This window comes from Uloborus diversus, chromosome 3, assembly GCF_026930045.1.
Source record: "Uloborus diversus isolate 005 chromosome 3, Udiv.v.3.1, whole genome shotgun sequence".
In the NCBI taxonomy this organism is placed as follows: Eukaryota; Metazoa; Arthropoda; class Arachnida; order Araneae; family Uloboridae; genus Uloborus; species Uloborus diversus.
Window position 1 is genome coordinate 143,107,111 of NC_072733.1, and position 26,086 is coordinate 143,133,196.

Here is a 26,086-nt window from a genome sequence, read left to right on the forward strand (position 1 = left end):
CCTAGGGCCCCCTGATGTCTTAATCCCGGGTCCTGGTCCCACCACCATGAAATAGAGTTCAAGTCCCTGAGACTAAAGTCGGTGCAAACCTAATCTGGCAGCATTGTGAAGTCTACGCAGATCTTTTTCACAACATTGTGATACTGTCGGAGTATTGGGTTAGACTTGCTCCAACAATAGTAGTAACAGTAGTTAATGATCATCTCTAATTCAGAAATATCATATTATTTACAGCTTTAAAATTTTATTTTTAAATTTGCAGTAATTTTGTTTGATTAAATTGAGGTAAATTTTTCTTAGATGAATTTTTAATTAAAGCCAATTATAACTACATTTTGAAGATTTTACAAAAAATTAAAAATTAAGTAAAATGGTTACAATCTGATGTAGGAACACATTTCTAGTTTAACTGCATTTGTTGTTTAGTTGACCAGTTATTCTGTTAACGGACTAGTTACTTTTTCTAAGGATTTCTAACACTGCCATTAGCATAATATATTGAATACTTTTGGATTTTTATTTCATATCTGATTATATGTAAAATATTTATGATTTTGTATTCTGTATTTAATTTAACGAAGCAACTGTCAAAAATTAATTGGAGTTATTAAAACTTGAAACATTGTGTGCAATTAGTTTTGTGAGTGGTGGCACTAGCCAGACATTTCAAAATGTAACTTGTTTTCGTACCGTTAACAAGTTTTTAATACATCACAAAATACCACAATATGGATTTACAAATTGTTATTCAATGTTTCGTGTACAAATTTTCTAAAGTTGAATTCGTGGAAAAGTTCTGAATTTTTTTGAATTTTTATTTCAGTACTTTGCTTCTTTCAAATCTCGAGAAAAGTGCTGGTGAGAGAAAGCTTCTTGCTAAAGAAGCAAACTCTCTAGAATTTCAAAATCACATGTTCATCCTTTATGATGGTGATGGTTTAGATATTATGGGGAATGTTCAGGCAAGCATGAAAGAAAAGTTGTACAGTGTATTGATAATGAAACTTTGGAAAAGCTTTCAGAACAATAATTTTACAATTTGTTCTCTGTTGCAGCATTCTTAATTTATTTTCGATTATTACAGCTCATAATGATCATTTAATTTTACTTCTGTCATTTTCTGAGCTATTTTTAAGGAAAAAAAATTAGCCCAGGTCTAACGAAATTAAACCTATAATGCTATGTGTATTTATTTTTTATTATTCAGTGTTCTAGAACTTGTACTTATTTTATTTCCTCACATATTGATTTTTTCCCCCCTTTTTCAATCATTGACACTTAATTGAAAGTAACTGCTTTATGTATTAAATGAAATTGTAAGAGTTTAATACCTTACATTTTAAAAACCACCAGAAAGAAATCTTGAAGTAGTGAAATCTGACAGTCAGTAGTCAGTACAAATCCTATTATAAAATAATTATGATAGACTTATTATTCAAACAATGTGTTGGAATTTAACCTTAAAACACAAATTTATTCAACTTTTTAAACATTTAACTTTTCTTATCATTAATTTTAAATATTATTTTTATTTCAGATTCCAACTCTATATTTTATTGTGTAAATTTCATTGTTTTGATCTGAAATATTGTGCAAATTTTAGACAATTGAAACACTGAGAAGTAAATGGACATTTTCGAGTTTTGAGTAAAAAACCTTTGAAGTTGCAGTCTTAGGTAGGCCTTCATTAACCGGTTTGGGGGCCCGTCACAAATGACTTTTACAAGCCCCCTCCAAATTGTTTACAACTACGTCTCTTTACATATTTTACCCCTCCTTTTAAAAATCTTAGGCCCTCTTCAGTCTCGAGCCAACAGGTGTCCTTTCTCCACCCCCCCCCCCTGCTATTAGTAATATCTCTTACCCCAAAACAGAGGAGAGGTTCACCTACCTTTTGTCCTCTAGTTGGCTCCAAATTTTTAATTTTTGCACTTACATCCCTTTGCTTCTCACTACTTCAATTGCGGATTTCAGCTCAGTGAGTTTGAGAGTCGACTGTATGTACTTTACAAGACGTTTTTTATTTACATTTTTAAAATGCACTATATGATATATTTATACCTTAGATAAGTTTTTTTTTTGTAGATTTTCTTGAATGTAAATAGCAAAATAGTTTAAATATCCCTTTTGTTAACTTTTTCTCTTTTTTGGAGGATTGGTATAATTTTTAAAATTAAGAAAAAAATGTTAGGTACAGATTCCAAATTCTCAAAATATCCTTGGAATGAGTGATCATTGAAATCAGTAGTATTCATTATCTTTTACATTTAGAAAAACAGCCGATTTTTATCGGTACCATTCACAACAACTGCATCGCCATGGTTTAAATTTCCAAAATCTCAGTTCCATACCATGATTTTTTCTTTAAATTACTTGATATGGTTGTAGTAGATTTATTAACTGAAAATTAATCTTTGTCTTCTTTGTTTCCCATATTTCTACAATTCTTATTATAATGTCTTTTGTGAATGAATTTTTGGTAGTAAGTATAAAATGTAAATATATTATATATACATTAGTTCCTTTTTCAGATGGCATTGTTAAATGGTTTGATTTGTCACACCTGACTACAGAAACAAGGCTCAGCTACATTTGATCACAGATACAGCATACATGCATTTCGTGGTTATGAGGAGCCCTTTTCTTCAATGCAAAAGAAGTGAGCTTATTGATGACGTCTGGCAGAAAACAGAATGTAGACAAAAAAACTGTAATAAATGTAAATAAATGCAGCGGCTTACCGCAATGCAAATTTATATGAACCTTTGATATCTTTTAAGGGATTTCTGAAAATCATAGGCAGCTGGTACACCACAAAAGTGGGGATTAAAAGAAGTGAGGAGGCTTCGGTGTATCCAAAGCTGAACTTGTACTGTAAAATTGGGCTATGTTATTAGTTTTTAACATTACTGGTTAAAAGAGCCTCTATAAATATCAAACATAGCATGAAAAATTTCATTGGATGACCATTGTAAACTACCCATTTCCAATTAATGGTTCTATTCTCATGAAATATGACATTTTGAAACGAGGGAGCAGTTTCCCCTCCCGTACGAGAAGTCTATATTGAAAACTTAACAATATTGGAAGCTGGGGGTAATATTTTCCTTAATCTTCCTACCAAAACAACATTGGATTACTTGTAATTGTGTAAACATTCATGATAGGAAAAAATTAAATCAACACATTAAAAATTAATTAAAAAACAATAGTGAATAGTTTTTTTTTTTAAGTCTATCCCACTTTTGTTCTTCAAAAGAGAGTTTCTGAAAAATTTATATTTAAATAATTCACTTTAAGGATAAATGCATTTCTAGGACATGAATATTTGTTACTTCTCTGATATTTCTTAATTAAATACCCGTTGAAAAAGAAAGGCATAAAAAGTAAAACAAATATATACTACTAGACTTATATATTTTAAATAAGAATTATTCTTTTGAATGTTAAACATTTTGTGTAACAAATAATATTCAATTTTTTTACATAAAACTTTTATTTTTTTACATACATTTATAATATGTACATTTTCAATACAAACACTTTAAGCTGTAAGCGAATATCAGTCCATATGAAAAACTTATTGCTACGCCAATGAATCTGACTCCAGACACTCCAGTTATGATGACCTAAAAGGAAAAAATGCTGCACATAAATCCTTTTTGAGTAAGAAAGGTTTAAAAGAGAGGGTTGCTACTCCATTCTGTGGATTTTGGTCTTGAAAATAAGAATATATTAAGTAAGAACTTTTAAGGGATAGTTTTAACTTTTGAGGAAATTTTACATTAGATATGCATGCAATAAAGCTAAAAATAAGGATATTTGGAAATGTTCTTCCAAAAATTGGGAAATGTTAGGAAATTGAGCTATTTTGAGTAAAAATATTCAAATATTTTTTTTTAAACCAACAGTGAAAAACAGAAAAAAATATGTGAACACTAATGGCTAAAATAGTATACTCTCTTGTTCAGAGGAATACTTATTTGAATTGGCACTTTCTATCCTTTGCCTCATTTTATATTAATGTCATACGACGTCATAAACTTAGAAGAAGAAAGAAAACTGAAAAGCAACGAAATTTAAATGTAATATCTAAGTGTTAACAATAAAATTACTTTGAATGTGACAATATTAGTAAGTAACAATCTGTATATACTATAACATTAATTCATTGTATACATAAATATGGGTTTATTAACAAATTGTCCGAGTATTTACAGTTGCAAGGTTATTCGGCTGAACCTAATGCTTGGTTTGTTTTGTGAGTCGAATAGTTCAGTGAATCGAATACCAACAAATATTTGGTACATCCCTATTTGCTAACCAAATTCGTTTACCATGCATAAAGCTAGTTATATCCCCCATATAGGAGCTAGGGTATATTACCAGGCCGAGATTAAGAAACTGTCTGGGAGGAAAAATGTGATTAAAATATTTTTGCATACTTCTTGACAAATACAGAACGGGCTTGCGACACAAACTGGTAAAGGTAACGCTAGGGAGATGATTATAACAGTGGGATCAAATATATATTTTAACACACACTAATGACAATTGTGGTAACATTTAAAGCTCAAAACCAAATATCAAAAGAATTTGATAGATAACCAAATATGGTAACCTTTCTCTCAAAGGAGACCACAGAAAATGCGAATGACTAGTGTGGATTCAGAGGAGGAGGGGGGGAGGTCGTAACCTTCCTTCAAATATATCGACAAAAATCTTTGCGAAACTGATGAATATAATTTGATTGTCCAAGAAAATTATTATTCGACTAAATGGGGATTGTTAACATTGCGTTTAAGGGAAAATATTCGGTTCCGGGAGGTTAGCTACCTGAATAAAAGGGGCTGATAGTATTTCAATTTTCGAATGAAGTTATTTCTTCGATTTCCTCACATGACAATTCTCTTGCGAGATACATACTTATATAATTATTTAGCAGTAAAATGTAGGTAAAAAGTAATAAATATGTCAGGTTCTTGAATGACCCAACAGATTTTAACTTAATATACTTTTAATTCTTATTGTATAAAATTAAATGATTATGCATAGATATTAACATAATAAAACTAAATTTTACCTTATATTTCTGTTCTAATTTCTTTCTGCTTCTCATCTTTTGGGAATCTAAGCCATCACGCTCACTGAAGTGATTGCAAATGGGTGCAAAAAATTCATGGTTCTGAAGGAAAAAAGGAATATATCAAAAGATGTACATAAATACAACTAAGCAGATAAAATGTTGTTAAAATTACCTCATTATTTATGATTATATTTCCCTTACATTTTATTAATCCTTATTGTAAATAATACTGTATGGCAACACCAAGTTTATGTTGTGTGGTCTGGCAACGTTCTGCTTAGTTGTTGTCGTCTCGGCCAGATCGGCATGACAAAATGTATATGTGTAACTATCTTTTTCTTCCTTTAATACATATATAATCAAGATGATTATTGCACCTTTTATTCCACTTAAACATAAGTTGTAACAGGTTATGGCCTCCAGTGCGTTAAATGCGCTAAGTTTTTAGCTAAGTGGAATGATAAGTTAGCGGTAGCTGCTCATTAGGCCTAACTGTAGTATCGTAACATGCAGTAACTTCTTCGATCGCTCAGAACAGTGATAAATTTCTTCATAATGGAACAGGGTAAAATCCCAGTGAAGCCATTAGTGGGCAAAAGCGACTGGCCCATCTGGAAATATAGAATACGATTTGTATTAAATCATTACTCTGATGCCTTAGACATCGTTGAAGGAAGGTTGCAGATGCCAGAAGAATCGGCAACAGCAGACGATAACAGTGCCAAGAAAAAGAAAGATTTCCTAAAAGCTAACAACAGTGCAATGATGGTACTCACTAATTCTATGACCGAAGATACATTACAAAAGGTAATGAGATTCAGCACTGCGAGAGAAGTTTGGCTTGAGTTACACAGGATTTTTGAAGACTCATCGGACAATCAATTGTACAATACATGTTTACAATTTTTCAAGTTCAGCTGGTCCGAAGGTGAGATGGCAGATCATCTATCTAAAATGAAAAATCTGTGGAACGACTTGAACAATGGTCTTGAAAGCAAAAAGGAAAATAAACTCCCAGAAATGTTGTTAATTTGCAAAATACTAGATATTCTTCCTGTAACATATCGCTCCTTCAAATCAAGCTGGTTGCTTCTAAGCGATGAGAAAAGAACATTAGATCAATTAACAACGCAGCTATGCACCCACGAAAGGGAGCTAAAGAAAGATCCAAGACTAGCAGAAGTGAAAGATCATCAAGAAGCCCTAGCAGCTAGTACAGATTATAAAAACACCAAGTCTTTCGCCAACAAGAAGAGCAGCAAATGTAATTATTGCCATCTAAAAGGCCATTGGGTAAAAACCTGCAAGAAATGGATTGCGGATGGAAGGCCTCCGAAACCTAGCAATCCAAATGCCAATAAAGGGAATCATTCAGCTGTAAATATGACACTTTTGGCTTTGGATAATGAGGCATTCTCTGTGGAAAGGAGCACTGGTGAATGGTACATCGACAACGGAGCCTCAAAGCATGTAACTAATAACAAGGACTGTTTTGTAGACTTTCAAGTCTTTGAAAATCCCCACAACATCACAGTAGCTAATGGGAAAAAATTAACAGCTGTTGGAACAGGAAAAGTTAAAGTTATAACAACTGTAAACGGAAAAGACCAAGAAAAATATTTGGAAAATGTCTGGTACGTACCGGAAATTAGCAAAAATTTGTTCTCGGTGCTTGCAGCGCAAGACAGGAATCAAAACAGCGTTTTCGAATCAACATTCAGAGATTGTTATCTAAAGATCAATAGAGAAATAGTTCTTCAAGGCACACGAAATGTGGGTGGTGGACTTTTCAAGGCTATAATGAGAAGTTTAGTTCCAGAGACTCAAATTGAATTAAACATGACTGTAAGCGATGACGAAACTCTTCAACTTTATCATGAAAGGTATGGACACCAAGATAAACAGCATATCAGATCCATTATTGCAAAAGAGTTGAATATCAAAGTAAAGGCGGACACAAAAATTTGCGAAGCTTGTGTTTATGGAAAGGCCCACAGGTTAAAATTTGGCACAAGAGAGAAACCCACAAAAGCTGGGGAATTGATTTCGACAGACGTATGTGGCCCGTTCGATGAATCACACAGAAAATTTAAATACTTTGCCGTTTTTAAAGATCATTTCACTAAATTTAGATATGGATTTTTTCTGAAGCAGAAATCAGAAATACAAGACGTTCTTGAAGATTTCATAGCTCATGCTAAAAATCTAGGCCACATCATTAAAGAAATAATGAGTGATAATGGCGGAGAATTTGACAATGAAGCAGTTAAGAAAATTTTGAAGAAGCACGGAATTATTCAAAGATTATCAGCACCTTATACACCTCAGCAAAATGGGGGGGTAGAACGTGATAATCGAACCATTGTCGAAATGGCTAGAACATTAAAGTATGCAAATGAAGAAGTGGAGTTCCCAGCATTTTTATGGGCAGAGTTCATCAACACCTCAATCTATATACTTAACAGAACAGGAAAATCTTCTGTACCTAGTACAAGTCCTTATGAGCTGTGGATGAACAAGAAACCAAGGATTAAACATATGCGGATCATAGGATCAGTCTGTTATGCTCATATCCCAGCTCAAAAGAGAAGGAAAATGGATAAGAAAGCCACAAAAGGATTTCTTGTTGGATATGATGGAGATGAGAGGTACCGCATCTATGTCAGAGAAACAAGAACTGTGATTTGCTCCAGAGATGTTGTATTTGAAGAAAAGCCCTTTACAACAGAAAAGGTAATAACATTACCCTTGCAACAGGTAGTCGAAGGGGATCCGCCTGAACATCAAAAGGAGAAAGTTGCAGATCCAAACTCCCAAGAAGACAAAATAGAAGAGACACAGCAGACACAAATGAGATCCAGAAGACAAACCATAGCCCCTAAATGGACCAAAGATTATGTTATGGAAGGCGACTCTGAAGTGTCTGGAGAAAATTGCCCGGAAATAAATAGAGCAGCAACTGACGATTCTAGTTGACAGCTAAGAAAATATAATGATTCTCAAAGTGAACATAAGCAAGCTCTTGAAGATGATCCAGATACCTTAGAAGAGGCATTAAGTAGTTCAGAAGCAGAAAAATGGAAACTGGCCATGAAAGAAGAGCTGGAAAACTTGAGCAGAAACCAAACTTGGGACATCGTGCCAAAACCTAAAGGTAGAAAAATTGTGAAATGCAAATGGGTTTTTAAAAGAAAATTTGATAAAGATGGGAAAATAGAAAGATACCGCGCAAGATTAGTCGCTCGCGGGCATACCCAGGTAGAAGGTATAGATTTTAAAGAAACCTTTTGCCCAGTAATAAAATCAAAGTCTATTAGAACCCTGTTGGCATTCTCAGTTGAGCAAGATTGGCAAGTTCACCAGCTAGATATTACAGCAGCCTACCTGAATGGAAAGTTGAATGAGACAGTCTTCATGGAACAGCCACGCTTAAATCTGCATGGAAAATCAGATGAGGAAGTTTGCCTACTGAAGAAAAGTTTGTATGGTCTTCATCAATCTGGCAGAGAATGGAACCTATGTCTCGATGGTTTCCTGAAATCAGTTTACTTGACAAGATCAAGAGCAGATCCTTGTGTATACTTTAATAAGGAAGAAGAACTAATTGTAGGAGTTTACGTAGACGACTTGCTTGTCATGTCTAGCAAAAATTCAACAATTCAGAAGTTTAAAGAGGAAATAAAAGCAGTTTTTGAAGTCAAGGACTTAGGAGAAATACATCACTTGCTGTCAATCAAAATAACTAGAAATAATGATGGCTCTATGACTCTCGACCAAAATACTTATAGTAAGGAACTGCTGGAAACCACTGGTATGTTAAATGCCAAAGGAGCTTCAACACCTTTAGACCCAGGAATGAAATATGTTCATGCAACAGAAGATACTATGTTGAATGCCGAAGAAGCTTTGAAGTATAGACAAGCTGTCGGAGGACTCTTATATTTGGCAGGGGGAACAAGACCTGATTTAGCTTTTGCTACAACATACATGAGTCAATTCAACAGTTGTCCAAGCAAAGAACACTGGGCTGGTGTGCAGCATTTATTACGTTATCTAAAGCAGACCAAAGACTTGAAATTAGTTTTTCAAAAGACAGGAAAGAATATTGAAGTATTTTGTGATTCTGACTGGGCTAATGACAAGATTGACAGACGGTCATTCAGTGGCTATGTGGTATTGCTTGCAGGTGGAGCTGTTTCTTGGAGTAGCAAGAAACAGAGAACAACTGCTCTTTCCACAGTTGAGGCCGAATACTTCTCAATGTGCCATGCTGCAAAAGAGGTATTGTGGTACCAACATTTTTTACAAGAAATAGTGAATGAACAGTTCATAAGCTTTCCACAAAACGTGTTTGTTGACAATCAAGGTGCGATTGCTCTAGCCAAAAATCAAGTTACTTCTGAGCGTAACAAACACATAGAGCTCAGACATTTTTTTCTTCGTGAAAAGGTAGAGGAGAAACTTTTGACCTTTACATATGTACCTTCTGGGTCAAATGTTGCAGACATGTTTACCAAAAATGTACAGAAGAAATCCTTAAGTAACCAAAGAGTTGGTATAGGACTAAGGGAAATCTAATCAAGGGGGGGTGTTAAAATTACCTCATTATTTATGATTATATTTCCCTTACATTTTATTAATCCTTATTGTAAATAATACTGTATGGCAACACCAAGTTTATGTTGTGTGGTCTGGCAACGTTCTGCTTAGTTGTTGTCGTCTCGGCCAGATCGGCATGACAAAATGTATATGTGTAACTATCTTTTTCTTCCTTTAATACATATATAATCAAGATGATTATTGCACCTTTTATTCCACTTAAACATAAGTTGTAACAAATGTTCCAATCAAAATATTCAAAAATTATCAGATTTATAAGTAAACAACACATTTCAATTAAGCAATTTTCAGCACATATTCTTAGAAATCATGTTTGAATGACATTGAAAAATGAGTGTCGGCTAAAAGTCTTATACTGAATGTATTAGGTAACAAAATACTTGGAATTTCGATAGTAAAAGCCACAGTGTAGAACGGCTTAAAGACAGATACTTTTCCTAGAATCCCATTCTTTTTTGAAGCAAAATGCAGAGTTGATCTTTTTCCTCACTTTGTCTACTTTAGGTATTGTCTCAATCACATAATTTTTTTTAAATGTAAACCTATTACAGTCAACCCTCGTTTATTGCGGTTAATTTGTTCCAGACTTTATCGCGATAACTGAATTTCCGCGAAGTAGGATTCTGTATATATTTTTCTAATTAGAGCGCATAACATTTACTTACGGCAATTTAAATAAGTTATCATAGTTAGAGCCCCCTAGACATAAAACAGCATCCTTAGCCACCATTACATTTGTATTACTTAATATGTTGCACAAAATATGAGAAAATTAGATATGTTAGACGTAATAGATATCACATTGTTAATTGTTGGGAAATAAAATATACACACATGCAGTTCTTATACACTACTACTAGTCTATGAGAAACCTCAACTTGTTCGATGATGAATCAATTGCCTGTTAGTGACCGTAGCAGCCCCTGTTCTTCCTCTACATTTACATATACAACTTAAAAAGATAGTACATTGTTCAACACCATTTACAGATGTATTTATCCCCTAGTAAATAATACAGTGATTTATACTTTCCAGTTAGTGCTTAACGGTTAAAATGAGATAGCGATTCCTTACACTTTCTTCGGCAATTTTATACCTCCACTCCCTCAACTGCTACAACTTGCACCTCAGACCTAACTTAAAAGACATATACTTTGTAATTCTTTTGTAGAAAAATGTTTACACGAGTGCATAAAAAAGGCTAATTACTATATTTGGAGAGAAAAAAAACTAGAAAAAACCGCGATGTAGTGAAGGCGCGAAAGTCGAAGCGCAAAGTAGCGAGGGGCGACTGTAATAAAATACTAAGAACAAATTAATAAAAGTAGAAAATAACACCAACACTACACAGCAAATGATATATAGGTTCAACAAATCTGGACAAATGTCTTGCTGTCAAGAACAAATAGCGGTATATGAAATGTATGAAATACGTATGTATTTTGTAACTTTAGTTTAAAACTTTTACCCATGCAAATGCTTTGTAATCCAAGAAAAACCTGCAGTGATTAGTGAACAGTGAAAATTGAAGCATCACAACATGGAACATGGGTGGTTAAGTGAACATAGAATATACTTTAAAATTATTGCATTTCTTGCTCTAACTTACTTTCAACCAAAATAATAAAACTTACGGCAAATAAATTCTAGGAAGAAATTAATATCTGCAGAATAAACAGAACCGGTAAACGATATAACGTAGGATATCGGTACGACGAATGTAAACAAACGTTCAAAAACAGAAAAAAAACCCATGAAACTAGGGAAATGCCGTTTATTTTGTGACTTTGACTTATTTAATCTCAATGTAACTTGCTTTTAATGAGAGAAAAATGTGTGAGGAATTCGTTTAGAGTTAAAAATAGTAGCAACACAATGTGGAGCATGGTGGTTCATTCAGTGATGATAAACAAAATTTTTTGATATATGCATTGCATATGATGCTTTAACATACTATGAAATGTCATAAAAAGTTTCATAACTGAGTTGAAATATGCAGAATATTTTAAAAAACTGGCAGAATTACCACCAACACTACATCTCTACGAATGCAAACAAACATTTATGTTATTCTGAAAAACCGAAAAAAAAACCCCAAAAATTTCGTGAATTACGGATTTTTTGGAGACTTTTACTCATTTAATATGGAAATAGTTTCATCAATTCAAGTAGTTTTTGATTGAAGGAAAATTTGCGACAATAATAGTAACACTACATGCAGAATGGTAGCTCAATGATTCATTACGCGAACGTAAACAAAACTTTATCTCATTCTCAAATAAAATCTGTGCCGAAAATGAACATAAGACTGATTGCATTTGATACTTCAACTTACTTGGTATTGAAATAAGTGCTTTTTAAAACGAAGAAATAGGTAAATCTTTTCATAATTCCACATATATTAGACCTCACTTAGCTCCTCGTAGAGATAACATGGGAACGGAATGATGGTTCACAAACTGCTGAACCAGGCAGCTCGGAAGTGACGTCACACTAATGCACTCCATACCATTAATTCATTTTCAAAATATTTAGATGGCAACAAGTTAATCCCACGCTCCTTTTCATTGCGAAAGAGAAGAAGTTGTCATTGTCAGTCTCCATTTTGTTTTGAACTGCTTACTGTTCGTATTCTTTAATTATTAAAACTTTTTTGCTTTAAAACTAAGTCAAAGTTTTGGCTGTCACTATGGCATCTGGTAGTTCGTCTTTGGATAACCGAAATTCAGAAGAAACTATCTCGCTTGACGATTTGAGGGGCACGGATTTTGTGAATCAAGCTTTACCAACCATAGTGGCTTGTATAGAAAGGGATGATTTTGATGAAACCACTGCATCTATGCTTTATTCGATGCTTCGTTTTCTTCATGGCCACATGTTAGATTCGGTTGCAAGTGTCGAAAAATCAAAATATAGCTTGGGTAGCATTGCAGAAAAAGTTGCGGAAAATGATGCAACTATAAATTTATGTGCCAAACTGATGAACTCGGCTGCATCTCCAGAGGTACTCAAAAATTTTACTCCCGATCAGCAGAAAGAAATCCAAGAAATGAAAAGCTTTTTAACAATTGCGGGAGCAAATCCTGCATTACGCGGTAGAAAAAGAAAATTCGAAGATCCTAAAGATGAAGAAATTGCAAAATTGAAGTCGCAAATAGCGGCGATGAATGAAGAACTAGAGTACCAAAAAAAGGTCCACGAAGAGCTGATGGACCGTTTTGAGCAAATGGATACTCAGTTCAATATTTATCGTTATGAAAATGAGCAAAAGTTGTCCGAATGTCTTCTGAACTCTGAACTTATTAAGCAGGCTTATTTGAGGGTGTTGTTTGACTTTAATGGAGCATAGAATTCAAGTTTCCTCTAAATCTTTTCGGGTTTTGGTGTGTATTATATTTCAGTTTAAAATATACATATGTAATATATACATTGGATTTCAAACAAACAAAAAACAAGTGACTTTTTTTTCAATCACTCATCAAATGTTTTTCTTAGAGCAAGAACTGAAAATGATTTATCAATGAATTTTGAACCATATCTATTAAGGTAAGCAATTTTTTCCTATGTAGTAATATTTAACCTTAATTTAGTACTAGCCGACTTCCTCGGCATTCATGCTCAATAGTACAAATTCTTAAATCTCGTTTTTAATGTAATTTTTTGAATAACAGCAAATGTGAAACTTGTTTATTTTTTTGCTGATAGCGGCGAAAAAAATCTTTTGAATGATTTTTTGCTTTTGAAGTTTGATAAAGTAAACAAGAAGTTAGGGATACTCACAAAAAAACACTTCAGAAATAATATATTTGATAATGTGATTTACCATGGTAAAATAAAATTTTTTTTTTTATTTCAGTGCAATAACACTACTGTGGTTTAAAATCCTTCCTGCAATGAGTTACACTTATATATTGATTGAAATTTAAATCAGAATTCAGCTGAGGAAAATAAACTTTTAAAAAATTATATTCTCGCCTGTGGGAGGTTCATTTCCATCACTGTCTCAGTATTAGTTGTGCTCGATAAAATGTAAAACTTTCTGCGAACTCAAATAATTTCTTTAAAATTTTCTGCAAAAGAAACTACTTCCTCCAAGTCTTAAATCATGGCCAATAGGGAAAAGGTCAAGTTGAAAGTGAGTAGAGTACTATAGCAGGGTTGCCAGACGTCCCGGATTTCAAGGGACAGTCCCGTATTTTGAAAAATTGTCCTGTGTCCCGGAGAACTTCTCTACAGGATGGCTAAAGTCCCGTATTCTAGCTGATAACATTTTACAGAACGAGACATTATTTTATGGGGAATCAAAGTAAAACAAAAAATAATGAGCTCTAAGAAAATCATGTGGCAGCAATCACAAAAATTGTTTTCGTTTTGATTTGGTTTGTATGTTTTTTGTTTTGGTGGCAGACCATGAGGAGCCGCATGGTTGCTTCTTCTTTGCTCATTGACTAATGCTGGAAATATAGTTCAGCACATGCTTCATCAATCAATCACAATGAAGACGATTTTTATATTTTGATAGGCAACATTTTGCGAAGTTTAATGCTTCATTGCGATTGGATTTTTCAGACTTATGAATAGACGTCTCAAAAATCTCCCCTCCCCCCCCCCCTTATTACTTCTAGAAGCTTGTCCTGTATTTACTATTCTTAAATCTGGCAACCCTGTACTACAGTGAAACCAGCTTTTCTTTTTTTTTAAATTGTATTTGCTCTTTTTCATAACTATAATTTGGGGGAACCTCAAAATTGGTGACCAACATTAGTCCTTTGCCAAAAGAAGTGCAATAGACCAGGGTTGTAGTTTTGGCCAGACTAAACCTGTTATTTTGACCATGCCACTGTCAAAAACCAGCCAAAAGCAGATTTAACCACCATAGAGCTGGCCAAAACTGCACAGTATAAAAGCACACATGTCTAATGTTTCACAATTTAATGCATAGTTAAAATAAATAGGATGTCTGTTTATCATAATTGAAGTAATTTTTAAAACTGATTTAAATGCAACTTTTCTTATATTAATATTAAAAATTGTTCACAGCAAAGACAGAAGACACTCGTTTATTAGGAATATGAAACAGTCTGTAATATAAACTAAAAGCTATTCTTCATAAAACTTCTAACATGCATTCAATGAATTAGAAAATAAGTAATATAGGGGAGAGTGGTAATGAATGGGCCACTAACAAAATATAAAAAAGTATTTGCATAAAATAGGGAAGTTTTCGATTTTTCAATTTTATTTTTATATGATAGAGTAACATGTATGAACATCACAGGTGAAAAAATTGCAACTGATGTGATATACCCCACCCTTGGCGACTTTTTCTTGTTGGCGCCAAGAAAGCGTCGCCAAGAAAACGATGTATGACGACATATGTCATACATCGTTCTTAGCGATGCTTTTTTAGCGCCAACAGGAAAAAATCAGATAAAAAACATGATCAAAGCACTTCAGAACACAATATATATAAAAACAACATAAAAGCACAACAAAAAACATCACGAATATATGCTTCAAAAATGTACAGGACCGGGGTTTTTTGTAAACATATTAAAATACAATGCAGGGTTCGCGTTTACGCGCTATAGCGGGTTTTTTTACGCAAATTCGCGGGAAAGGGACGCAACTTCCGCGAAAAATCGGGTCCCAGGGACCCAGAAAACCCAAAAGATAAGAACCAGAAAAAAAATGGGAGAAAATGCTAAAGATCTATTTAGTAAATGCTTCTAAGCTTCAAAATGACCAGGAGAATCAACAGAAAGGGACTAAAATGACCCTATCTGTTTATCAGCTATTCAAACACACCCCAATTGTGGACCAGTCAATGGAATTTTAGTGATAAGACTGGAGCTTACAGTGACCTCCTGGGCAGAGCTCAGGGAGCAAGTTCACAAATAGCCCATTGTACTGTATTCCAAGAATAAACTTTCCCTCAACTTTTGTCTTGAGGAAATTCCTAAAAACAGAAATGAAGACTAAAAATGAGAGAGGTTTTCAATGCAATCTTCAGGATTAATACAAGACAATTGTACAGTAAAAATATTGCAATTTGGTATTCATGTAACCAGAATTACTTTTGAAAATCATCATTTTGCATCCCCAATAAAAAGAGGGGAGAAAAAAATGGCGAATATTTTCCAGATCGCGCTAAACACAGAGTTCGGAACTTTACATTTTTATTGTTAAATTGCTTATGAATACTTGAATTTTATACAAAAGCACTTTAACCTTGTTCTTTTTCTAATAATTCATCTCTTTCTGATGGGTTATTTTTATTTGGACTTGCAAAAGTCGGGTATTAATCGATCGCGCCATTTTGCAGATATTTTGAACAAGTTAAAATAAAGTCAAATATACTGATTTAAGATTGCAAATGAGCAATTTTCACACTCATATTAGAAAATGTTTCGTTTTTGCGATCGCGATTTTTGCGTTGGGTTTATTCGCTTGCGATTTATTATTATTATTATGTAATTGCCAATGATAATTGGGAAGGGGGGGGAGGGGTCTGTTTGCTTTTTTCACTAAGAAAAATTTCCAGGAAAACAAAAGTTAAGGGAGTGCTTTTTGCTTGATTAATCAGAGGCACTTGTTTTATATTTTATGGTAAAACCCATTTTTAAAGTAAATTTAGAGTTAATCTCATTGTAACTGATCAAATAGTTTCTCACATAACTGAGTCTTGCAAGTGTATTATTTGAAAATAATTTTACAATGATAAAATCACAAAAGAATTAGGGCAAAAATAACTAATTTATTTTATTTCATGCCTTCCCCCCCCCCCCCCCAAGTATAAATATTTTTGTATTCATTTACGCACTAAGATTTTCTGTTTAAAATTTAAGGGACTCATTTTTTCCACCAAAGGACCCAAATCTATTTCATTAATGGGTCCCTGGGACCCAAGTTACGGATAGTTGAGCGCGAACACTGCAATGAAATAAATTATTGTATTAATTACAATTCGAAATTAATGCATTAATTTTTTTTTTCATCATTTCTCCGGGATACGAGCCCTCGGTCTCATAGTACTTTCGTAATGAGACCTCGGCTCGCCGGCCCTGCCTCGGTCTCATTACGAAAGTACTATGAGACCTCTGGCTTGCCAGGACCTCGCTCCGCTCGGTCCGTTATCCCTCCGACTGTTAATATACATTACAGTCGGAGTATGGTCACGATTATGTATATTATGCATATTCATGTGTATGTACACCCAAGGGTGGCTCCTTCCGTTCAGTGTTCAATAATCACACAGTTTTAAGTGTGAAATATGCACCATTACTGTGCAGATTTATTAATAAAATTCAGCATTTTTAAGAGTACAACCGAAAGAACTTTCAATTGTTAACATAAAATTCAGTACCTAAAGGAGGCACGTTAATGTCTAAATAATTCGTGGCATCGATAAGAATTAACTTTTAGAACAAAATAACCGTACTATTTCTGTAAAATTAATTTACATACAGTAAAAATAAAGTTAAAAACTACAAGAACCCCTCAAGGATTTGTAAAAACAAAGAATTTTGGAAGTGAGAGGTTTTTTTTGAATTTTAAAATAAAGAACTTACCTTTTTATATGGTATAAATATTCATACTCAGTCTAAAACAATATATCATATGACAATGGCAAGTTACAGATACACACCACGTTGGAGTTAACTTTTAATTAACCTTCAAGTTCGAAGAAACTGGCATTTTGTAATGTTTTTACTTCAAAACACAACTACTGAATTTAAACTAACACAAAATAAGCATTCCTGTAAGGTATATTGCACAAAACAACACCACGTATCTCTCCTGCGTGAAACCCAAACCACCCAAGTAAACAAGTTTGAACAGATCTGTAAGATTGCCTTCGGGTTGCTAAACACAGGTTAGTTTGGCCAGGGATGCCATGCATAAAAAATTATCGCCTCATTGGCGAGAAAAATATTTTAATTTTGTGCAAAAAAAATCGAATGTCGCCAAATGGGGGGGTATATCACATCTGTACCAAAAAATTTTTGCGATACGATAAGTGGTTTTTTTAAATTAATTTTAAAGTTCAAGCCCTTGTGATGTCAAAGGGCATAGGAAGTGACGTCATGTGCTCTTCCGATAGGAGAGAAACGCTAGCGAACCGGTTCCCATGTCATGGGAGAAACCGAAGAACGTGCATTCGACTTCGAAGACGAAACATAAAAGGCTTATCTCCTCGCATTCAACTCATCGCGTTTCTGGAACATTAAACCTCTCATCCTCTCGGACATATTCGAATATCATCATTGATATTTGTGGAAGATTATTTAGATTGTGCTTTAACGAATCCGGCCTTCATAGTGTGTTCAAAAGGATTATTGAATTTCTAAAAAATAAAAATATCAGCGCGCTCAAAATGTCCCTAGCGAAAACAAGGGATCTTCGGCGAAAGGCTGCCCATTCGCACCCTGTGACGTAGGCTCGTGACGTTTCAGAAGAGCGCACTTTTTGCGCATGGATTTTTAAAAATTCATTAAAAATCAACCACGGTGTTTTAAAATTCGGCGATGGTGAATTTTTTAATTTTGAGGGTCAATTAACAATATCCAATAGCCAAAATATGAACATTTAATAGGTTGCAACTTCCCTATTTTAGATGCCACTAATAGGAGCTGTTCTAATTAAACTCGTCCAATTTTCAATTGTTTGAGAGAAGCCATCATTGTGATTCCATTGTGATTCCATCATTGTGTCTCCTGATTCCATGAGGGTAGGATGGTCAAGAATCTGATTTAAAAGTATTTTCCCTTTTCAATAAAATAAATATAGTGAAACCTCTCAGGAGCGACCACTCTCCGTTCCTGAAAAAAGTGGTTGTTAATGGAGGTTGGTCGCTCTTAGAGGTCATTAGGTTATTTTTTAACATGCAAAGGTAATATAGCACGAAATTATTCATATTCTTCCTGCAGGGTAATCAAAAGCTATAGAATAAGAACGTTTATACAAAGAAACTTCTTTTTTTTTTTGAAATTTTTAATGTAAAATATAATTTTTACATGATTTTTACATTTAAACACTATTTAGTAGCGTTAAAATATGTAAAGAGATTTGCCTGCTTCAGGCTTTTAGTTTTGTCTGAAACAACTTGAGATTCTAACTTAGCTTTTAGCTGTAAAAATAAATTATTAATGTCCTCATCATTAGTGCAATCTGAGTGCAACATAAGATTATCTATCTCTGTTAGAGTTTGTTGAGCTGACAGCCTTGGTCGTACAACATCCGTCAACCCCGCGTTTTCATCACCTTCATTAAATGTATAAAATCAATACGTTTCTCGAGCGTGAGATCAACTCGCTTTTTCAACATTTTTACTGCGATGTTGATCAAATGCAGATCCAATGCAACACTGAAACCCATACTTTAGCTATTCGAATGAACTGTAGATTTTGTTCACTCTAATGACCTAGGATTGAACCGTTCCAACACCCCTCTCCCGTAGTAACCAAGAAATTCCAAGAAGCAATCCTTTAGAGAACTTCTATTCTTATCACCCTTCCTCAATGATAGGGGACGCACGCCTGACTTGACTGGTGATATACCTGTGCAAACTTCCCAAGGGTCCGAAAAACTACGCCCTCCTTTTTTTGACATTTTTGAGGTTTAGAACAGGAGAAGAAAAGAAAGGAACGTGTTTGAAACCACAGGGAGAATAGAATTTAATCCCTTATTCTGGTTTCTTTCCACTTCTGTTAACAAGAGAAGACTGATATGTGTGTAAACTAAATGTTCTATTGCTTTTCATTTGTTGTCTCTTTTTTTATTTTCTAACGAAAAATTCCTAGCATTTGTTACAGCTTAAGTTTTCGATAATATGCCGGTCGTTGTGAGAGGTTTCGATGGTCTTTCCCAGAGGTATTTTAACATTAGGTATATACGGGGGAAAGTCGGTGCCATGGAAAATTGGTCGTTAATAGAGGTGGTCGCTGTATAGAGGTGGTCGTTCATAGAGGTTTCACTGTACCAGGGTTCGTACGGGTCATGGAAATCCTGGAAAGTCATGGGAAAAAAAAACTAATTTCAGACCTGGAAAAGTCATGGAAAATTGAAATTTTTATTGAAAGTCATGGGAATCTATTTTATGTCATGGACAAAGAGGAAGTAACTAACTAAAAGAGTATTAGAAATTTTGAATGACTTAACACTATAGCACATAAGAGCTTTTAAAAGTGGAAAATTGAACGATCCCAAAATCATATCTGAATTTTGAAATCTCATCGCATTCACTTCTATCGCAGCTGCTTGCCTTTATTTGTGATGTGATTTTTCTGCTTAGACATCACTGATTTTGAATAAACTGTTATTTTCAACACTTCTTATGTTTCATATTCTGTAGTAGCGAACTTGCACGTTCTTGGTTTTGCCAAGCCCACTCAAAAAAAGCAATTCAATTGCATCCGAGTTTGATTCAATCACTCGTAAGAACTTATTTGTTAAATTTATCAGAGTCAACCTAAACTGTTGAAGGGTTTAGAAAATAAAGATCTTTAGTCAGGCGATAGAATACAGAAAAAGGAATTTTTATTCTCTAAAACAGTAGTGCCCAACATACAGCCCGCAAAACTAATCCATGTGACCCACTGCTACGCTCAATGTCAGGAATCTAACATGTTCTAGAATTTCTGAACCTATTAATTTATATGCCCTTGAAAATCTGAGAATAAGTAAACAAAACAAGTATATTTTTTAATCAGAAGATGGAAAAAACATTCAGCAATGAATCAAAAAAGATCTGGTTTAGAAACTTAAAGAACTAAACTATGCGGCTTTACTTTAAAGAACCAAAATACTGTCAAGTTACGTGGATGATTAAATGCTCTGTTGACACTAAAAGGAAACTTTTGAAGCAAATGTATTGAAACTTAGTGATGACTCATTCATTCAACCTTTGTCTCATTCAATATCATTCTGCCTGTTTATAAAAAAAAAAGTTACATATTTAAGCATCATCATATTCGTTTCACTACATTTTCACGTTACTTAAATTTATATGATGAAGACAAATAATAATAGTTTAGTTTTTTAAGTGTACACTTGTATTTTTTCCGTTATGAGTAAGTGCTTCAATGAGGTTGTGGCACTTATGTAGATGTTTTGTTAAGGCTCATTTCCAAAAACTAGTAAATTTGAGATTGAATAGTGCTATTCTTTTCGTGTAACAAGGTCATGAAAGTTTTCATTGAAGTCATGAAAAGTCATGGAATTTTTTCATCCAAATAGAGTATGAACCCTGAAATACTAGCTATAAAATATCTGTTATTTCACTGTAAATATATGTTATGTATTTTGGTGGTATTTGCAATTTTATGTATTAAAAAACTTGAATATATTCCAAAAGTATAGGTGGGGCTGAATGGGCGACCAAAATATGGTTTTTCTTCATTTTTTCTGATTTTCTCTTTAATAATAGACATTACTGGCTGTCTTAGATTTCGACTACTGTCTTATTAGAAAAGGCATGTAGTAATTTCTAAAATTTTCACATTTTAACCCTAAGAAATATTAGTTATGTATTAGAAAAATTAGGGAAATTCTATAAATGATTAAGATGAACTTTCCATTTACTGACCACACCTACCAGTATTTCACCATTTGGATATGATATATAAATGATTCCATCCAGGGTAGTCATTCCAAGCTCGTCAGCTTGCGAGATCAAGATTTTCGCTCAACTTGATTGGTTGTGACGTAGAAATGTCGCAAAGTAGCATTTTAATCTACTCAAACTTAGCTTGCGACATGGTTTGAGTAGATTAGAATTAGTGATGTTACGGATATCCGTATCGGAGGAAAAATAAAGATCTGTATCCATTACTCTTTTGACTGATCTTAAACGGATCTCTTCTATTCTAAAAATTCTTAAATATTTGAATAAAAGACTCTTAAATTATGTTTAAATCAGGTTTTATTCCCTATTTAAATTATAAGGTATCATTTCAGACACCAATGGCCCTCTGAGACATGTTTTTTTTTTTTTTAATTTTTCGTTTAATATTAGTTTTTGATATTGATTTTGACTTTTTTTCGGCATTCTTCAAAAAAATGAGACAAAATTCTCGATTTACTGTTTGTAAAGGTGCTCCCGGCTCTGTTATTCCGTCGATCCGAGTAATCTGGGTGGAATGGGTCAGTGCTGCAGCTATTCTGAAATAAAATGTGAAAAATTATTTCTAGCCTATCCAGTAACAGCTTTACACTCTTGCTCCTGTATCCTACATCTACCGAGCAAGCTAGAAATAATTTTTTACTCTATTTAAGCATTAATGCAGCGCTGACCCGTTCCTTCCAACTCTCCCTCAATTTTAACGGAGATTTCTTTAAAGAGTAAATCACTCTCCATTATGTTTTCGCGGTAGATGACATTTTTTGAAGAAACTGTTATTATTAAGACAGGAATACCTTCCGTAATAAATTTTAAACTTGAATAGTTGAATTGGGCAAAAAATTTTGAGATCCGTATCCGCGGATCTTGACACTAATGATCCGGATTCATATCTGCGGATCTACTTTTTTAACGATCCGGCACATCACTAATTAGAATATTACTTTGCGACATTTCTATGTCACAACCGATCACATGAGCTAGGATTTGGCAAGCTGACCAGCTCGGAATGACCGCCCAGTATTTAATAAGGCATGAGTTACAGACCTGACCACCAGATTCGTAATGGAGCATCGACCATTTCCGGCCCATGCGTACTGCATAGAGCGGAATTCCCTCCGATGGGTCGGATCTGGCTTACCAACCAGACCCCATGCTCAAAGGGGTGTTGGATCCAATCCGACTAAGTTGCGATGCTTCAAATTGGATATAAATCAATCTGTTGATATTCTAGGCGGACGGACTTATAATACATGGTCAACCAAGCAAAATACCAGATAAAAATACCTCAAGCGAAATGATGGTTCTAACAATAAAATGGAGGCTGAAATAATTCGAGGCTAATATATCCACTTTACAGTAACGAGCTTTGTTTACTATGTGAGTAAATGATATTTGAGTCCTCTTACCCATGCATTGATTACTGCATTAATCAAAATTGTTGATTTGTTAGGGTAATTTTATTCTTAATATAAATTTTAGTCGGGTTTTTGACAGAAATTTAGGTCATATTTACTAAGACTCATTTTTGAATATAAATTTGACTGTTTTAAGCATAACTGTTCCTTTTAATCAGAACCCTGCTTTTTCTTGGTCTGGGGCAGTGGTTCCCCAACCTTTTTTGGCCCATCGCCCCTTTCGGATGTTAAATTACACCTATCGCCCCCCACGTTCTTCCCTTAAAAACAAATTAGATGTCGCTGATTTTAGTGAAGATTAATGTTACTGAACGTCTAATTTTAGTTTAAAGCTTCAAAAAGTGCATGATAAAGTAATAATTAGCTTTAAAACCGATTTTTTTATTCTTAACCCCTTCACCTCCCCCCCTCAAAAGAAAAAAAAAGATAAAACGTAATTTGAAGTGCTTTAGTTAACCAACGTCATTTGCATACTTAGCAAAAATAAGAATACTACATTTTTCAGTAACATTCTTTTTTTAAATTGAAATCCGGAAAAAGTTGAAAATTTTAACTGTTTAAGATTTGTTTTTTTTTTACCTTATCTTTTTAATGGATGCCTTGTGCTTGATGGAACTCCGTTAAAGCTTTGATGTCTGGCTTTATATTAGTCAGATTTAATCTGAGGTCCCCTTTGAGGCAGATGTCCAATCTATTTCTTTGCTTCGTGAGAAACTGCACTACAGAGCCAAATCCTTTTTCAAGTAAATATGTTGAGGGGAATGAGATGAGGAGGTGTTCAACTTTTTTCCAAAGTTGTGGGTAAGTACCCATAAGCTTCACCCAGGCAAGTTCGTAACCGTATTGCTTGAAAGTAATTTTTGATTCACAATCAAATTTCAAATCCATAAACTGTCTGCAAAGAGTTTTCAAGTTCATACACATCTTCAAAACTAAATGGGTCTAAAATCCAGTCAGGAATTTGTAAGTTGATTCCATGCTAACCTTGATTCCATGTTCTTTTTTAACTGATCAAGGTGATCAATAAAAATTAAAATTTTTTCTTCAGGAAGTTCATTACCCACGATTAAACTTTTTTTAGAGTCGGAAACAGGATAAATTCTTTATGGCCAATATTTGCCTTGTGGATTTCGAATTAGGCAATGAATGCTGAAATTATGCTTTTGGCCTTCATGAGGTTCATCTTGTTTCCTTGAAGCTTAATGTTGACTTCGTTCATTTTTTCAAAAATATCTGTAAGATACGCAAGTTCCAATTTGCGCCTTTAAAAATCCACGATCCATTTGTATGAGTAATCAAAGTTCTGGTGAACAACATTTCCTCAGTTATCTCTTTCAGCTCATTAATAAACCTCACGTAAGCTAATGAAATAGCTCTGTTATCTGTCACAGTTGATTCATCAATCTGTAGTGCAAATTTACTTTGTTTCAAAACATTTATGAGTTTGCACTCAACGTCAGCAGTCATTTCATCTAGTCTCCTGGAAACTGTGTTGTTACTCAGGGAGAGAGATTGACTTTTCTTTTTACTAGAGCCCTCACCAAGCAAAATTTCAACTATTTTTTGGCAGCCGGTAGAATAAGAGATTCGGCAATCGTATGAGACTTACCACATTTTGATATCAAAAGAGACACTTCGTAAGAAGCAAGAAGCCCTTTGTCAAGATCTGTTGCTTGTCTTCTAAGTAATTCACCCACCTTTGGCCGTTTATACGCTTTTCTTTTGAGGTCTTGAAAATAACTAAGAGGTTTATTTACTTTGTCATAATGTACTCTTGACAAATGCTCTTTCATTCACGAGGGCTTCATCGCTTCATTGCTAGAAAATGTTTTATCGCACAAAAGACAATGTGGAAACTGCACATTTTGCGGTGACGTGACAAAACCAAATTTTAAATACTCTGCTGAATAGCTGAATACTTCTTTTTACAGCACGTCTTTTTTGAATTCATATCGAACTTCCACACTACGAAACATGCACAATTAAAAAGAAATTCACTAAATTAAATCAAACAATAAAAACTATGTAAGGAGCTTTATGCGCTGATTGTAAGATTCTGAATGACAACTGATAAGTAAATGCAAAAATCCATTCCTACACATATCCATCCACTTTTCCGGCGTTAAATAAATGCTGGCGCCGATGGTCAGACAGTACTACAAGATTTTTTTCTTCCTCTTGAAAATGGCAATAAAATAAAAGATATTATTTTTCGCTTTTCGGATTTTTTTTATCCGAACAGATTTGATTGAGCTGTAAATCATACATGCTTTATTTTCTGGGAACGACTTTTTTTTGATATGACGTGCAATATGCTTGGTTCGGTATTACACAACATAGGTATTCTGAAAGGTATTTCTGAATTGTGTACCAATTTGTTTTAATAAATATATTTTTTAAAGGTCAAGAATTTCCCATTACCAGGTATCCGAATACCGGTCGCCCCCCTATCGCCCTCCAGAAATTTATTGCCCTCTAGAAGGGTTCGATCGCCCCCCGGGTTGGGAATCACTTGTCTGGGGGAACACTAGACTATGATGAAACCATGGACCTACTGCCGTCTTGTCCAAAACTATAATCTTAAGGATTTTTTTTCTGAGAAAATATCAAAAAAGAAAATCTATTGAAGTATTATGTTATATTAAAAATTAATTGTTTTTGAACATTCAAGTGGTACAGGGGAAAGGGGGGCAAATGTGAACAATTTTTTTCATTCCTTTATTTTTGAAAAAAAGTTTGCAATTTCTCAAAGTAAAAATGTCCCAATGAATGAATAGTTTTCTATGTGTCATGGATTTTTTCGAGATTTTTCTAAAAAATATTTTTTTACTCTAAGTAGTACTTCTGACTATTTCTTGGTGCGTCTTTTCTTATAGAGAGTATTTGAGAATCTTTTACAGTTTTGGTGTACTTTTTTCTTTACTATTGGTGTTTCATGACCGGAAACTAAATTGTACCATCAATATTATATTAAAAATAGCTTATTAAATGAGTTTATGGTTCTACAATTTAATTATAGTTTTCACTAAGAAACCTATCCCGTCTTTGATCTAAAGTTGCATTTTTATTGACTCGATAACAAGAAATTTCCAGATAGTGCCCCTACATCCTGTCTTTTGTCCCTTCTCCTGATATTACCAAACATAGCCTAAAAGTTTTTTTAGGCCATTAAGTTCTTAAAAGTTTTGCAGGAGAGCTCCGGCTTCCTAATTTAATGTTACAATCATTGTAGTTGCCAGACGTCCCAGATTTCAAGGGACAGTCCCGTATTTTGAAAAAGTGTCCTGCGTCCCGGGGAACTTCCATACGGGATGGCTAAAGCCCCGTATTCCAACTAATAAC

The 26,086-nt window shown here is 34.0% G+C and overlaps 2 long non-coding RNA genes across 2 annotated transcripts in view; one reads left to right on the forward strand and one right to left on the reverse strand.

Annotated features, from left to right (window-relative positions):
- Positions 1-3,494: 3,494 nt before the first annotated feature.
- Positions 3,495-12,190, reverse strand: LOC129218668 (uncharacterized). The gene is made up of 3 exons (XR_008580358.1): positions 12,042-12,190; positions 5,084-5,185; positions 3,495-3,629 (listed from the first exon to the last, which is right to left on the reverse strand). It is a non-coding gene; the product is annotated as an uncharacterized LOC129218668 (long non-coding RNA).
- A 79-nt stretch (positions 12,191-12,269) lies between these two features.
- The window catches only part of LOC129218669 (uncharacterized), a 65,253-nt gene continuing 51,436 nt past the window's right edge, over positions 12,270-26,086 (forward strand). Inside the window, exon 1 of the long non-coding RNA XR_008580359.1 lies at positions 12,270-13,252. This is a non-coding gene — a long non-coding RNA (uncharacterized LOC129218669). The remainder of the gene's footprint in view (positions 13,253-26,086) is intronic.